At 32.2% G+C, this 17340-nt stretch overlaps 1 protein-coding gene across 4 annotated transcripts in view; it reads right to left on the minus strand.

Annotated features, from left to right (window-relative positions):
* The window catches only part of LOC145284772 (uncharacterized), a 649584-nt gene that overhangs the window by 252981 nt on the left and 379263 nt on the right, over positions 1 to 17340 (minus strand). The gene's annotated exons all lie outside the window — the stretch shown is intronic.

The following is a 17340-nucleotide window of genomic DNA, read 5'->3' on the forward strand; positions in this document are numbered from 1 at the left end:
TCGAAGTAAACCATTGAGGAGAGTGGGGCTTGCTATAAAATTTCCGCATGGGAATATGTGCTTCAATTGCTGTTTTGAACCATTCAGTGGTCTCATTTGCGCACTGTTCAGCAGGAAGAGAAAAAATATTTTCCCATGGGGCATCTCTGATAAGATCTCTGATGGCTTCCAAGTCAGCCTTTTTATAATATCTTGTTGTTTTGAGCACTGGCTCTTCAGTTTTGGGTCTAGAGTTTAGGGCGATTTTGACCCATTATCACTGCATGATCAGCGTTCCTAAGTGGGCTGTCAGCATTTGTTATACAATCCTCGAGAACTGTGGTCGGAAACAGATCTAGAAGTGATGCGTGTTGTTCTTCTGGTCAGGGAAACAGGTTGGAAATGTAACCATTTGTGATAGGGAGTGAGATATAGCGAAGCTATGTGTTGAGCTGCCCGCTGCATTTGTGTGAGTAGAGAATCCAAGCCAGTTTTTGTGGTGGACATTAAAGTCACCAAATACATGTACTTGTACGCTAGTGTCGAGGGAGAGTGCTGTGTCTATGCTGTCAGAGACTTTGTTTATTATGGTGCAGTCTTGGGTCGAGGGAGAGCGGTAGAGAAAATAAAAGTAACTAATGTTGTGTTGCATGTTAAGTCTAAAGCACAAAGGCTGGATCGTCCGATTCTAGGTTTGTTTCTCTAGTCAAGGGGAGGGTGTTATGAATGTAGACTAAGTCCGTGCCTATATCTGTCAGAGTCCTTATGGCAGAGTGGGAGATAGCCAGGCATGTTAAAGTAGTTAGAGGGGATGGAGGAGTGTAGGTTAGTTTCACTTAGTGCTAAGATATCTGGGGTGTTTGTTAGGAGAAATGCTTCGACATCATTTAAATTAATTCTAAGCCCACGGATGTTCGTAAATGCAAGTCTCAAGGGAGAAGGCAGGTTGGTTTTGTTTGAGTTTGGGCGTAGTTTTAGTGTAATTTTTGAATGTACTGTCATTTTTTTTAAAAGTTTCAGTTTAGGTAAGGGATGCTGAACAAGTGGTTATGCAGAATACCAGACATGCAACACAAGCAGACCATCAGTTGTCCTGCCATCTACTAGGATTGTGGCCTCGAGATAGCTCACCGGGGATGAATGCAAGGTCCCTTTCCATGCATGACATGGCACTGCAAACAACCCGATATTATACAACTGTTGATGGAGCAGCTGCGCTAAGCGCTACCAAAGAGTTAGGGCTCCTGTACTACCAGTCGGGAACAGCAGCCAGGAACTGTCTATCCGGTACCCTCAACCCATCAGACGATGGTCAACCCAATCTACTTGTACTGGCATTATGGCATTCAAGCACTCCCAAGTGCCCAGTTTAGGAGATGGGATGTGTCAGGAGTGGGGAAAACGGCGTTCATTGCCTTAGTCAGGAAAGAAGATCGACCACTGAAGGTCTGTCGACTCCCTGTGATTCAACCTCTACGCCTAGCTAATAGGCAAAGAAGGAGTATGGAAGCCGGGTAATAAACAGTGCCTATCTACTCTTTAAGCAGCTTAGGTTTGCAGATCGGAAATTTGCTTGAGTCACCAGCTCTAGAAAGGTTGTTATCCAAGATTGGAGAGGCCTTCCTCCCCTTAGGTTTAGCTTCAGAGTTTTCCTTCTCCTAGACGGATGACCTGGGAAGATCTACGGGTCCATCAGCACTGAGAGGGTTTTCCCCACACCTGGGTCCTAATCCAGGTATTTCTGCGCCCCCGCGTTGGTGGTTAATGTTAACGGGTTAGTTTAAAAGGGTTATATATCAACTGAAAAATTATACTCCTTGAAGTGATTACAGGGCATTGCTATTTCATTGTTTGTTACTGGAGGAGGGGCTGAGTAAGAGTTCATGCAGTGGAAGCAGCTATATTTACAAACAGGTCTGTTGGAAGGGGTTTACATGGTTTGTTTTTTCCTTTAGGTTACAAAAAATAAAGTTTCCTTTTCTTATTTTTATGTTGGCTATTTTTATGAATGCTTAAAATAATTAAATCCTTCTTAGATAAGAGAAGAATCCAGGTTGTCCTTGACGGTCGTACATCTAAACAATATAATAGAATTGCGGGAGTGCCTCAGGGGTCTATCCTTGGATCTCTATTGTTCCTAATATTCATTAATGAACTCCCTGACAAAATTACCTCTGAAATGGGTACATATGCTGATGACACCACACTCTATAACAGGCATGACAGAAAAAAAAAATTAACACATATATAAAGAAATGGCAAAAACACTAGAGGATGACCTCCAATCTGTAGTGGAATGGGGACAAAAATGGATGGTCACATTCAATGCTACCAAGACTAAACTAGTTTCCTTCAATAATTACAAGAAACCTTCTCTGCCATCAATGGCAATGGCCAGTGACTGTTTATCTGAGAGTACATCTTTCAAACTGCTTGGCCTAATGTTCACAGGAAACATGAGTTGGAACAATTATATTGAAAGCATTGCCAGGGCCGCTGCGAAGAAGATAGACTCTCTCTACCGTGCTAGAAAACTACTAACACCCGAAAGTATCCTGTACCTCTATAAGGCCACCATTCGCCCATGTATGGAGTATTGCTGTCATATTTTGGCTGGTGCATCGGCTACTAGTCTCTCGCTCCTAGACAAGGTTCAAAAGAGAGTCGTTAATCTGATAGGCCCTGAACTGGCATCTAAGCTTCAGCCTCTGTCCCATCGACGAAATGTTGCATCCCTCTACCTGTTCTACAAGTATTTTAATAGTGAATGCTCTGGCGAACTGCAGACACTTGTGCCCCCACGATGTAGACACCCTCGACAAACCCGACAGGCAACTAAATCTCACCCCCACACAGTAGAGTCCCTAGATGTAAAAGATCTTTCTACTCCAGTAGTTTCTTCCCCAGAACCGCTAGACTCTGGAATTCCATTCCAGGTCCCTGCTTCCCCAACTGTACTGACATGCAGAAGTTCAAGTGTAATGTGAACTGACATCTTGCTGCCCAAATCCCAACATAGTACCCCAGTAGTTGTTGCCCTTGATAGTAGCCCCTCCCCTACACCAAAGTGGCAATGTGCCTTGTTTGGGGTGAAAATGTAAAAAAAAAAAAAAAAAGATACGGTAAAGATGAATTTCTATCATTATATAAACATAGCTAATCACATATGTGTAATTTAATGATTTAGAATAGATGGAAAATAAGACTTATTAATTTTCAATACAAAACATCATATCGATTGATGTCTAGTTCTTGTTTTATACAAATAAACAATGTTGTTTTTTTAGTCAACCTAAAGACTAGACATTCCACCACGATTTACATATAAAAAACCCACCCTCCAATCATTTTTGTCTTTCATATTGCGTTTTTTCTTATTCTTCTTCACTAGCATCCATACTTATAACATTGCTTTTACTTTTTTTTTATCCCCTGCCCCAAATTTCACTAATTATCTAATTCCAATTGTAGCTACCAGGAATTTGGAAGGAGTGGAATCTATCTTATAAAAATGCTAGAAGTGTGAGTTTGATCTCTTTTAATCTTCAAAGAATTAACTCTGAATACATATACAGATATTTTGGGTTTATTTTAAAGTTCTTCTCAATAAATAACTGTAACAATAAAGAGTCTGAATATTGGAGTTCGAATTTTTTTTTAATTTTAGGAGTTACTCCCCAACTTTGGAAACTACCCAGCATTATCTAAAAGTGTTTGTTTTCATTTTTCTTGTTTTTATTTTTTTAATAGCTATGGTAGTTGTTCTCTACCGTTTTTCTTTTGTGCTACTGAATAGAAATTTGGAAATTAAATTTAATTATTATGGTATTGATCATTAATTGCCCCAATACCGCAAGCTCTAAAATAATACTGACTAACCCATCCACATGCAAAGCTCCAACAGCAGACAAAGGAAGCCAATATTAGCAGGTCTCAACAAAACTGTTTTTAGCTCGATATCCAAAACTAAAATACTTTGACAGTTTACAATATAAAGAAATATGAAAAAGTAGGTAAGCATGAAAACAGACTAATAAAAATAGGACACAGAGACAGCATTAAAGCAGAACCAATATTTCAGTCAGTTTATGTGACCATAATCATTTGGTGTACATTCCATATCGTCTGAAATTTTATTTTGTGTCAGAATGGATAAGCAAACATTCTACAAGACAACACAACAAAATGATTAGTTGCAGCATAATCACACAGAAACAAAAGACATTTTCTACAGAGATGTGTTAAAAAAATAACTGATCCTCAAATATACCGCCAAGCATCTACAATCCAACCACCACATTTTTCTTTCAATACAGCTTATAGACATCAAATGATTAAAGTCGTCTGAATCAACCAAATATCTTGGTACTGCTTTAAAGATGTGTTTGTGTCCTGATTTTTATTAGTCTGTTGCCATGCTTATTCACAATTCCATGTACTAAACATTCCATTTTGTCTAGAATTTCATTTCATGTTTAAAACTCCCTCAAATTAAAGAAAATAAACAAATAAATTTATTACATGTCATAAATTTCCCTTTCGGCAAGAGTAAAAACATAAAATATGAATAGACAATTTAAAATTATTTTTAGTTTCTTCTTCCTTTTTAATTTATCACCACCTTTTGAGAACAATAATTACATTAAGAGACTGCAAATTCAATGCATACATTTTTCATGTTACAATCAACTTTCCTCATCCATCACTTCTTTTTTTATCTTCATTATCAAAGACATTTTTCGAAAATGTTATTCTTATTTATATCTTTTGTAGTAAGTAAATGAAGAACATTTAGCGTTTTGGAACCGTAACATGGCGCTAATCAAATAATTAAATGCCACATCTTATGAAAAACAGAACATCTGCATACACGTTGGTACAAGGAATTAATAAATGCCACTGCGAGCTAACAACAGCATATCTCTTCCTCCTTTCATATCACCTAGCAGAGCAATTACCTCATCAGTGGAGCACTGCGGACCAGCATCAGGAATAATAATTTTGACAAATGATGGAGATATAACAAAAAGGTAAAACAAGTTTAGCAGTGACAGTCATGTGAGAGGGATGAGATGAAGGGGGTGGGGGGGTAGTATAAGTTAGTGACAATTTATCATTTAACTGATTAAACTTGTATAGATAAAAGGATTGTTAATAAAAAGAAATTCTCACTGCCACTAACGCATTAAATATAACTCTTCGATTTGAGGTTAGAATTATTTAAAGAACTCCATTTTCAAAGAAAATTTTTTTTTGTTTCACATTTCTTTCAAAATTCCTTTATTAAAGGATATTTGTCATTGGAATTAATGTTGTGTCTGATTTGCATATTTGTTGCAAAGGATCGACAGGAGGTACGTATTTGCTTCTTTTTTTTTTTCTTAACTATGTAATATAATCTTTAAATAATTATTCCTTCAGATGAAAAATTTTTTGACTGAACTTAATGGAGAGTAATCTTTGAAAGAACATTTTTTTTTTTAGATATAATGCTGAGTCACTAGGTGTGTCAAAATTATTTGGGAATTTTTGACACCCTTAATACAAAATTGCAAATGAAATATACAAAACTCGTAATTTCTCTTTTTAAAGTAAGTTGTTTAATTTCTTTATGGAATATACTTCTAAAATAAACTATTAAAGTTTTTGGAAAAATAATAGAAATATTTTTTTTATAAAACAGTGTTTACAAAGTGCCTGCGTGCGCTCATGCAGCTATTTTTTTTCTACGTAATGAAATTAATTGAATTTTACGAGTTAAATTTTTCAATTTTTTCAATTTAAAAATCAACCAAAATTTTTCTATTGGTTCAATTTTTACAATATTTGCAGGTTTAATGTGAAATTTTATGCTCTTTCCAATAAACTGAATATAATATTCTAAACAAACGTTTTTTTTAAAATTCACCCCCCCCCATTTTGAAATGTCTATTAAAATGAAAATAATTAAATTTCTCACCTCAGATTTATATATCACAAATTGAAGATAAAAGATCAATAAATAAAATAATCTAATTTAAAACAAAAAAGAGAATAGTTTTGTGCAAATTTACCTGTAAAGTCAAAAGTTTAAAACCGTTTTTTTTTTTTTAAAACCACGTTGATTTTTTTTTTTTGTTGTAAGTGAAGCCTCACATTTTGGTTATATTGTCCAGTAAATATCGGACACCTGCAGCAATTTTTTCTATTTCATTCAATGTTTTTTTTTTTTTTAGATCCAAAAAAAAAAAAAAAAAAAATTCACTGCATAAACAAGAAATAAAATATATTAAATCAAAAACTCATGTATTTAAGAGAATAAAAAAAAAAAATGGAAAATTGGTTGGGTGGTTTGTATTTAAATGTCAAAAACTGATGAGTGAAATGTGATAATTTTTCAAGTATGGTGACCCATATTTTCACGCACAAGTCACAATGGCTCACACATATATGTTGTTTTTACATTTTTGAAATAATTAATTATGGCCCTTTTAGGCATCCGTATTTCACAACTGGAAGAGAGAGAGAGAGGAAACACCGCTTTGCTAACAGTGACGAAAATGCGGTCTTTTCGGACCCTTGCTTATTTAAAAAGTACATGGAATATAAAATATAAATATGGACGAATTCTAATAAATGAAGAATGGAAGCACCCATTGATTAGTATGTTTTATAGGAAGTAATTTTTTAGCATTTATATATATTTATTACATTTGGATTAAGTTAAAATTCGTTGAATTTTGTGAAATCTTTTTTAAAGAAAACCGATTTTAAAAAAATATTGTATATTTTTCGATTAAACCTTTTATTTTAAAATTTAGTCTTTGCTCTTTTTATTGAAAAAAAATTAGGGTTTGAAATGACATTATTCATGTTGTTATAAGCTTCGAAACATAGCGAGTCTAATTAATCAAATGTTTATCACCCTTTTGTAATGGCGACTTCTGACACTCCTACTGAGTCACTACTTATTAAAGCTAAAACCTACTCAAGGATAACGGTTAATGAAATGGATGAATTCTGGGCAGGAGCTGCTAGAAAGGACTTGTCCTGCCTTGATAGAGTTCAAAATAGACTTCGTAGCCTCGTAGGAGATGTCCTTTTCTCTTCGCTGCAACCTCTATCTCACAGAAGAGATGTTGCAAGTTTGTCTCTGATGTATCGTTATTTTCATGGAAAGTGTTCGACTGAGCTTCAATCTATGGTCCCCCCTCGCCAAACTTTCACAAGAAACACTCGTCTAGCTGTAAACACTATCAATAATTTCCCCCACTCTTTATCTGTGCCTAAACCTAAACGTAGATTCCATGAACAAAGCTTCTTTCTTAGAACTGCACGCCTGTGGAATTGTCTTCCGTTTTCCTGCTTTCCGGCTGACTACAATATGGTTGTGTTCAAGTCTAAAGTAGATAAGTTCTTGATGAGCCGTTCCATATAAGTTATCAAATTTACCAAATTTTCATTACTAATGATTACTATATTGTCCAATTTCTACTGTACACTCTTTAACCCTTATCCTTGAGTGGCCTCTGGGCCTTGATAATGTGGTGATGCCTATGTAAAAAAAAAAAAAAAAAAAATTGAGACGAGTGAATATGATAAATGAACAAAGTTTGATTACTTATGAGGATGATTTATGACAAGCATTTCTTTATATTAGAATTGAAGATGAAGCAGTCTCATGGTAACACTTCCATGAATGGAAAGTTCTTGGAATGAAACCATTCAAATACTCAGACAGACGAAAGAGGAAAGGAAAAGTCTTTTCAGTTTCGGTAGGAAGATGAGTTCTTGCTATGAACATCTTACAAGGAGAAAGGAGAAATTGGAGCTCTCGGTGGTGGTGATTGAGTACCTACCATGGAAAATTAAATCTGTAAATTTTATTATTATCTTTTTAAAATTTATTTCAAATACCTATTTTCAATTTCTTAATTTATAAAGAAAAAAATGTTTTTCAGTTTTAGTAATAATATTGTAAAAATATATAATTCCTTGAATTTAAAAAAAAAATTATGTTTAGAAAACTCGTCATCTCAGATAATTGCTATTCATCTGGACACTCTCCATTTTATGGGGAGCTGGTTTTCCCCAACATCTTGGGGAAACAAACAAATATGCAGAAACTGACTTGCAGCTAAAGTCTCTCTCTCTCTCTCTCTATATATATATATATATATATATATATATATAGATAGATAGATAGATAGATAGATAGATAGATAGATAGAGAGAGAGAGAGAGACACACACACACACACAGAATAAATAACAATAACACTTCCTATGGTTTCGTAGCATAGCGTAGCGGTAAAAGTTCACATTTTCTTTCACTTTCTTTTCCGCCTTTGAGTTCGTCACGGGTTCGAGCTTCCCTCCCTACTAACACTTTTTTTTTTCCTTTTACACCTCCAAACACCCCGGCAACGCCAGGTACCCCGCTAGTTATATAAGAAAAATTAACTTTTCATTAAACTGTAATACTATTAGTGTTCAAGAAGATAGAGTTTCAATCATAGGTTGAGTCATACTGAAAAAAAACAAAAATAAATCTTCTTTGATAAACATTCAGCATTACAAGGTTATAATCAACGGTAAGTGAAGGGTGCCAAATAAAGGAGTGGTGCCTTTCTTTATATCTTAGTATGGTGACCAACGAAAAAGCTCTCCACTAAAGTGATCCCTTTTAAATTAATTTCTTGGCCATTAGTAGTTATTCAACCAAACATATTAGAGATAGAGAGAGGAGGGTGAGATAAAAAGAGAAACTTCAGTTGTACACTCAAATAATGAAAGAAATAATTAGTCATTAAAGAAATGAAATCAATATAGATCTAACAGCCCTACAGCAAGTATGTCATTTAATCCTGAAAATAAGAATTTTTGCAGCAGGAAAAACTTGGAGATTATTTTCTTTCTTAATTTTCGTTCTATAATGAAAGACGTTTTGTGACTTTATCTAAAAAGAAATAAACGATTTATAAAAAAAAAATATGTACAATTTTGTTTGATGTTTCTATTTTCCTTTTGCTAATGGTGATTAATTAGAACAATATGAAGAAATTGCAAAGAAATCTTATAAAATGCTGTCATTTATAAGTTTCTAAGAGTAAATTATAGACTTGTCACTTATGAGATGACAGGCCAGATAAAAATATCTTAATCACTGCTTCAAAAACTCATTCAGATCAATATGCATTTATACACACACACACACAAACACAATAGATATGTGGATATGCTTATAAAGTTGTATGTTTAGGATTTTCTTCTAAGCTAATTAGCCGTTGATTAAAAATATTGGAACATAGCTGCTTAGTTTAAGGGGGTAATGTGAACTATATTTAGTTTACTTTTGGGTTAAAGGATGTGGGGGCCCTCTGAAAATTCAGATACTTCTGATTTTTGTGAAATTTTAACGATTAATATTCTCCAAATTTCAGTTTTTTTGAAATATTTTAGTGTTTTTATGAGGCATGAACACCCATGTGAAAATGAAAATATTTTAAATTTATATCATAGTAAATAGATCTTAATCAAGCAAGATTTCAATTTGTTCTTAAAACCCCTTAAGTGTAAGACTTGAATTTCACTCATTTTCTAGAATCAAACAATGTAATGAAATTTGATTAACATTGACATAAGGATTCTAGAAATAAAGTTTACCTGTCCTAGGTTGCATTTTCTTCTAGTAATATATATATGAGAGAGACAGAGAGAGAGAGAGAAATGAATAGATCGAGTAGAAGAACCAAAAAAAATACAATCAAATGAACTCACATCATGAGATTTTGATTATTTCATATTTATTACCAAAAAACTTTCCTAGAAATGAGTCACAATGTTATTTTCAAATTATAATAAAAATGTCTAAAATAATTTTCAAATAAGATTTTTATTAATTTCTTAGAAAGTCTTAAATTTTTAAAAATCTCATTATGTGAGTTAACTTGATTATAGTGCTTTGGTATATCTGCTTCTTCCATTCAATTCCACAAATTATTAAATAAGATCTAAAATACATTTAATTCTTATCTTGTGAGGAATTTCCCCAGGCCCTTCTGCTCAACAATGGGATTCAGAACATTGTCGGTGTAATCTTCATTCCTAATTCCACCATTTTGTTTATATTCTCTGACGGAGGAATCATGTTTCTTGCACCAGCATGTCTTCTGAATACATAAACCTCCTAGTCGTTTAATTTTTCGGCTGTAATCACAGATTATTGTAGCCAGGTAAAAGTTGTTTTCATTTCAATCAATCTGATGGGTGAAATATTCATCCTATCCACTATTGTCACGTGAACATTATTTTTGGTTATATACAGGGTGTACCTGTATGAACAACATAATGTAAATTGAATAATGAAATTAGGAATAAGGGTTACACGCATAGTGTTCAATATTAATGGATGTCTAATGTCAAAATTAGAGAAAAAAAAAAATCAAGTTTCGCAAAAACTTCCCTCGATCATTTGCATGAAATTAAACAAAATTGAATATAACCCATATTTGAACCAAGCATCCATGTTCTTAAAGTCATAATTAAGTTATCTAGTTTAGGATTGAATCCTGTACATACCAGCATATAAATATACCTAGCTTTATAAAAACAGATATAATTTCATTTCCTATAGTTTTTTTTTCTATGAGGATCTATTCAAATCCTTTTCTAACTGATTAAACACAAGAGAACATTAGGTTGTCATTTGTCTATACGACAAAGTCAATTTTTCAAGTTCATATACACATATCTAACTTTAAAAATAAAAATGAATATAAAAATAATTATACATATTTACAAAATAAATAAAATCCCTAAATTGCCCTCTAAAATGGATAAAATAACAAATAGTGTTCAATAAATTATGTAAAATAGGCATATTCATCATATCTGGTTCAACATCCATTTTATATGCTAACATGTGTTAGCTTTAAGAAATTTATTACAATTAATTTATTTGTTACAAACTAACTTATGACCGGATCATTATTTACTCTTCATTTTTTTTTTTCAAATTCATTCTTATCATTACCTTTCATGCTTTCCCTGTTCCCTTATGCACTGAATTTGTTACCTGAACTGTTCTACATCTACTAACCCAAGAACTTTCATCTATTCTTTTAATGTGGTGATACTATCAAAGTCTTCTGTTTTGCACAATCCCTCTATAGTATTCTCATTCAATTTTCCTTTGAAGTCAACAGATCTAAGTCTAACACTTGTATTACACATTCATTATAGCATTGTAATTTCGGCATTAAATAAACCAAAATGGTTAATAACCCATAAACTAGAAAACCATGCATACATAAAGAGACACACACGCGCGCACCCATCATAATGATTAATTTATTTAATTCATAGCTGTACAGCTTGTGTCATTCCTGTACTAAGGAGAGGGCATAAACAAATCCATTACAGAATTTTTAATTTCACAAATTGGAGAGTAGATCATGGTGCTACTTTTTAATTGTGCATCAGACTGCAATGAATCTTAAGTATTTCACACAAAAGTGACAGATAATGAACGGATAGATAAATCTAGGTAGAAAGATAAACGGTGTAATCTGTGAAATGGTTCTCGTCTGCCTTTGTCTTCAATCAGCTTTTAATCAGGCTGCCTTACATTGATGGCCTAATTAATTGGGAATCGGTGACAAAATATCATACATAATTGTTTCTTCAGTCAATTAGATAAAAATAATGTCTTTGAAAGCATAAGTAAATGTCTCTCTTTGTCAAGTCATTAGGCAGTTTTAAGACTTCATACGTTCGACTCTTCTTTTGCTGACATGTACGTAAACAAAATCAAAAAAAGCCATTTATTACACATTTTCTTTTAGAACCAAAAGCACTATTTCGATAATAACTAGCATGCTGCCCGGAAATATGCTAAAATATGATATTTTAATTTATGCAGATTTTCTATTCATTATTATAGAGCAAATACTCTATTGATTATTTATATTGCACTTTTATATATAATAGTGATTTCAAAAGTTAAAAAAAAAAAAAAATTGACTTGAGTGCAATCAGCTACAATTGAAACCAAAAGCTATACCTCTCCAATGTTATTTATTACCATCTGAGCTAAGTCCATATGTATATCAAAACATTAAAAATAGTGTTAAACATAAATGTATACTTGCACATATGCAGAGCTTACAAACTATGCCCGTCAAGTACCATTATTTTCAATTTTGACATCTTAGCAGCTATTTTCCAGGCTAAAAATCAAATCGATTTTTGCTCCACAGATGTGAATAGCTCCTATATCAAATTTCAAGTATGTAGACTAAAAATTGACAAAGTAGTTTAGTAGAAACTGTTCCAAGATACAGATTTACTCTAAATGCAACTCCAGATGCCATGCAATTATACACAATGTAGAAAATGTGCACAAAGAGAACTGTGCTTAATAATGAAATGAAACTAATTATCCAATAAGAAAATAGAAAACGGACAGTGAATTAATAAAAGTTATTTTTTAAAGGAATATGCAAATTAGTACAAATACAAATAAACAAATGTATTTGAAAGGTGATAACGTACTTACAAATATTAATGTATGTGAAGGTGATAACTTATGTATGATCATAAGTGTGTGAAAGGTGATAACGTACATACAGGCATATTTGTATTTGATATGTGTACAAACACAAATGTATGCGAAATCTGATAATTTACATAAAAGGTGAGTGTAAAGTGATAACGTACGAACAAACATAAATGTGTGTTAAAAGACATAACATATGTACGAGCATAAATGTGTGTGAAAGGTAGTAACGTTAGTACGCAGGAACATAAATATATGAAAAGCGATAACGTATGTACAAACGTGTGTGTGAAGGTTCACCTCCTTTAAAAACAAAAATCCCTTCCTTTGTGACGAATGAAAAAGAAACTTTTGGGATACTACCTGCTCCATTCAGGATATTAAGCACTTTGGATTATGGCTCTATCTATGGTATTAAGCAATTCTGTAAGCAAAGAGACCCCCCAGAGCACTACTACAACCAATTTTCTAATACCTCCACCTCTAGAAGACAAATTAATTAAGTGATCAGTGGAAATAAAAAAAAAAAAAAAAAAAAAAAAAGGAAGCATGTAGAATGCTGCTAAAAGCACTAAATATAATTAAGGATGCCTCCAGAGTATTACTAAACTAAGTGACTAGCCATCTTTTCTTTGTTGTTAAAAACATGAAAATACATTCACACAAAATATTTTTTTACTTCATTTTATGATGAAAAGTTAGCTAGAAATTACGTCATAACATTAAAATTTGAGGCGTAATATCACGAAAAGAAATTTCAGAGTTTTAATATAATAACAGAAGATAAATAAGATAAAAAGAGCATTTTTTAAATGGTAATTCTTACAAAACCAAACAACACAAATAAAAGATTTAAGTGACAAAACAATTCAGTAAGAATTACTCACAGTATCAGAAAGACCACTTGAATATTCCAGTGCATCTTCCTATCTAATTAAAGGAAACACCATGTTCAATAGGATCTCTACAATCATCATATTAAATTTAAAATCAAGTTTACATACATGATGGCATACGTCGGATAGTTTTTAAAAATCAACTCGTTAACTAACTGGCCAAGTCTTTATTTTTCTTTCTCTCAACTCTAATGTTATCACTTCCGCGCATTATATATATATATATATATATATATATATATATATATATATATATATATATATAAGCTGAATGTCTGTGTGTGTGTATGTGTGTCTGGTTACAAATAGGCTCCTATATGGTTGACTATTTTAAAAAACTGATTACATATAATGATAGAAGATGTATAGAGACACAGGAATGTGTATGTTTGATCTGGAAGAACAGTAGTTCATTAAAATTGTGGGGTTTGCGTTCACGCCTGGTCCACAAAGTACGGAAATAAATAATTTAAAAATTAAATAAAAAAAAAACGTTTACAAGTGTTTTTGATATAGATGTACATAAGAATACTTTGATAAGTATGTTTTAACTTAAATAGGGATGGTATAATAAAATTGTGGGGTCTGCGTTCGCGCCTGGCCTCCATAGAATGGAAATAGGCACAAACTTTAATAAAGACTCTTCATATCTATGTAAGTATACTTTGATAATTATGTTTCAGTTTGAAGAAATATGGTATAATAAAATTATGGGGTGTTCGTTTGCACCTGATCTCCATAGAATGGAAATATGTCACAAAGTTTAACAAGGTTTTTTAATATAGATCCACAGAATATTGTGATAAGTGTTTCAGTGTGAACAGGTATGGTATAATAAATTATGGGGTTTATCTATTTTATTTTTACTTTCATCATATTTTGCTTTGGTTTTGATACCCCCAAATTCGAAGCTATCTCTTTACAACCCTTCCTTTTCATGACCTATGATACTTTCATAAATCAGTCCATTTTCTGTAGGCTGTTTTTGAACCCAGTCAACGACGGGTACTTTTGCTAGTATATATATATATATTTTGTTTTCTCTGCCAACTGACCCTGATATCTCAACTGTTTTATGTCTAATTCAATCATTCTTATCCATTCTTCCAATACAATCCAACCTAAAAAGTCTCCCATTGTGAACACATCTTGTTTTACTGTCCAGATTTAATCTCTCTCCGAGTTCACCAGATTTAAGCTTGCCTTTAAGACTCATATTACACATTCATCATTTCATTTTCATATCATTTCCCTCCATGCAACACATATCCTCAATCCATTCATTTCCATATATCTGATAGACTGTTGGTTAATAATGGTAAAAGTTCTCAGCTGTATGCTTAGGATTTGCCTGTGAAAAATGAAAACTTGGAGAAATGCTATCGAAAGTAAAGGTCTGTGATTGAATGTTACCGAGACCAAATTGATTATCAGTGGTTGTAGTGTTGGAAAGCTAGCAAATAGAGGAAACTTCAATTGCTCAGTTTGTGGAGCGAGGGTTGTCTACATTTCAGTTTTTTGTGGTAAGAATTAAAATAAAGACATGGTGGAATGCTATGGAAAGAGTTCCCCTTTTGTAGAAAAGAAGTCTGGTGCAATTCAAATATTTGTGGTACTTTTATGCATTAGGTACACAAGTACAATGGAATAATTTTGCAAACGAAATTTAGTTTATGCTTTGGTTAAAATAAACTTAGATGTTCATTGTAATAGAGACAATTAAGGTTATGAGAGTCCATTGTCAACTCCCCATCATGACCAGATATAGCGTTCTTCTCTAATAAATTCAAGAAAATAATGTGTAAATTAACGATCTTTGGGAAGAACCTGTAGAAGATATGAATGAGAAAACTGAAATATGAGCTTCTAGAAAGTTGCAGGAGTAACGGCTAGATGGTAATGGGTATGCTAATTCGATTTGAAAAACAAGAGGGTTCTTCTTGCAAGATCACTACACAATGTCCTGCCAGATATTGGTTTTGGGGGCAATTAAAAAGAAAAGCTACTCAAACTATAACTGACACAGCAGAGAGATCAGTAAAATGGTTATAGATTAAGCAGTTCACTATCAAGCAACAGATCAACTATCTGCCTACGCAATAACAAAAATCGTAATGATACATACGCACACATATATATGTCTAATGAAGCTGTGAGTACTTAAAAATAAATGCAGTTTAAATTCCTAGGGATACTCAGTTCAACATATAGCAAACTTAGCATTTGCTGTTCTAAATTTATAATTACAAAAGGAGGTTCAACTATAACATTGAAAAATGTAACAATAAACAAGAAATACCATCTTAGATTGTAAGATAGAAAGGGAATCATCAACTGTTTTCCATGTAGCTGTTTTGGAGACTTAAAACAGGACAGTTGTTAAATTCATTGCTTTCCAGTGGAAAATACCATTTGCTCAATAACAATAGGTAGACACAATCCAGTTTCTAATTCACTAGAAAATAACATATTAAAACATTAATCTTAAGAACTATCCTGGCATGTTAGCATATAAAATTACATATATAGGAATATATATTTCAATAATAAAAAGAGAAGGATTTACAAATATTATATAGAATTTATGTATTTAAAAAAATGGTGGAGTCAAAACTAATCAGGACATCGTCATAGATGATATTTTACTTCCAGATGACCTGAATCACTTGCAACTCGGGGTGGGTGGGTGATACAACTAATTGAATATTATTTTTTTAGATAACTATTTTGGAAAATCTAGTAAGTAATAAACTTCAAAAGGATGAAAACACACTTAAAAACAACATCCATAATAAATAAAAGCCGGTATCTTCTAGCATTTAAATAGAGGATGTATTAACAACTGATCACTCCTTTCATAAATAGAGTAAAATGTCGAAAATCTAAAATTCCTTGATAATCTAAGCAAAATACATCAGTAAGTTAGGAGCATATATTATAAAATGTTACAATATTCGTATTCTTATTAGAAATTATGCAAGAAAAATGGCAAAAATGTGTTTGGATAATATCCATTTGTTAAGGAACAAAGTCTCTGCAATTACAACATTGTTAATCTTAAATGTTTTTATTTAATAATTAAAAAAAATACCTACAGCACTAATTTTTTTTTTAAGCCGTCTCTGATTTTGTTAAACATGTACTTTCTTAAAACTAATTTGTACAAACAGTTGTAATTATTTTACTCTTATAAGACATGAACAGGAATTAAATATGGTTTTGAATATTTTTTTTTATTCTGAGAGATTTTGTTGGCAACGCAAATGAAGTATAGCTTGCACACTGAGAGAAGCTGTGACTCAAAATTGCTAAAATGAAAACAGAAATATAAACAATGATCCTAATTAAAAAAAAAATTGGAAGAGACGAAGATCAAAGAAATACATTTTTTAATTCCTTTCCTTTCAAGTAAATTACATTTTACACTTATTAAGTTTAATGAAAGAAAAGTAAATTCTATAATTCTATATAAGGGTAGAGTTAGACATAACGTTGGTCTTTAATGTTGGAGAAGTGGAGAAGACCAAATACAAATTTCCTAGTCAAGAAGGATTTCTGCTACCCGGGACAGAACAGATACTACATTTTCATCTTAACCCAAAAGCCGACAAATTAAGAAAAAATAAATTGAATAAAAAATATATAATAATTTAATCACATTAACTCTTGATGAATACATTTTTTCCTATTTTACTTGTTTTATGCATACACTAAATGGCTGAATTGTATCAATATAGTGAATCACCTTTAAGAACAAATGTTGGGCCTGCTTCATATATATATATATATATATATATATATATATATATATATATATATATATATACAAAAAAAATCTAATTTAAAAAAGTCAGTAATAATAAAAAATAAAAGGAATAATAAAAAATAAAAAAAAAATGTTTATAATCAAATTTTTGGTGATATAACA

This window comes from Euprymna scolopes, chromosome 9 (assembly GCF_053919585.1).
Source record: "Euprymna scolopes isolate OS-2025 chromosome 9, ASM5391958v1, whole genome shotgun sequence".
NCBI classification, from domain to species: domain Eukaryota; kingdom Metazoa; phylum Mollusca; class Cephalopoda; order Sepiida; family Sepiolidae; genus Euprymna; species Euprymna scolopes.